Genomic DNA, 864 nt, shown 5'->3' with positions numbered 1-864 from the left:
CCTGGATAGATCGATAGATGCCATAGGGCAGCGTGTTGCTAGCATGGGTAGATTCCTGAGCTGCTGTGCAGAGTTTGCATGTTTTCTTTTTTGTAAATTGTGATTTACAAAATGTAAAATCTAATTCATTATTAAGAGTGCAAATAATCCAAAATCATACAGTTGGAAAAGCAGAGTCAGCCCGCAATGTTTAAAATGGTCCCAGCTTGGGTGAAGTTGACTTTGACTGGCTGTGGTGGTTCACCAACAAAGCTTAACATGTGCAAGATATTGCTGCGATGAGCACGCCTCACATTGTCTAATTCTAGACTCAGTATCTGCAGTTGAGAACATATCTTAACCAGTTAACTATGCTGTTAGCTTGAAGTCATTCTTGAGTTTTGCTGTTTTGTGGCAGGTTGTACTATCCATCAGACTCATTTAGATTTGTTAAAAGTCAGCAATTTTTTTTTATGTAGTTGCACCGAAATATAAATGTAAAATCTAAATATAAATGCTAAACGTTAAATGTAAAACCTGATTCTTGACAGTTGCATGCACGTTTGTGTGTTTTTATATGCATGTCTTTGCTTACACATGTAAATATAATATAGAGGTCATCGTGTAGCTTTCCAAAGGGTTCTGTTTGTCTTACATACAAATTAACCTAATGAAAGTTTTCTTATCATATAGGGACATTTTTCTCACAGGACGGGCGATGTAGAAAAACAATACATTATTCGTAATTGTAATAATTAAAAAAAACTGCATATATGCTATTTAGTGATAAAATAAATCAGATGAAAAAAAACCCCCTGCTATTATTGCAATATTTTGATCTAAAAAAAAACTCAACTTTCCCATTGAAACAATGATTTATACACA

Source organism: Gouania willdenowi, chromosome 13 (assembly GCF_900634775.1).
Source record: "Gouania willdenowi chromosome 13, fGouWil2.1, whole genome shotgun sequence".
NCBI classification, from domain to species: Eukaryota; Metazoa; Chordata; class Actinopteri; order Blenniiformes; family Gobiesocidae; genus Gouania; species Gouania willdenowi.
Note: the sequence above shows the minus strand (reverse complement) of the source record.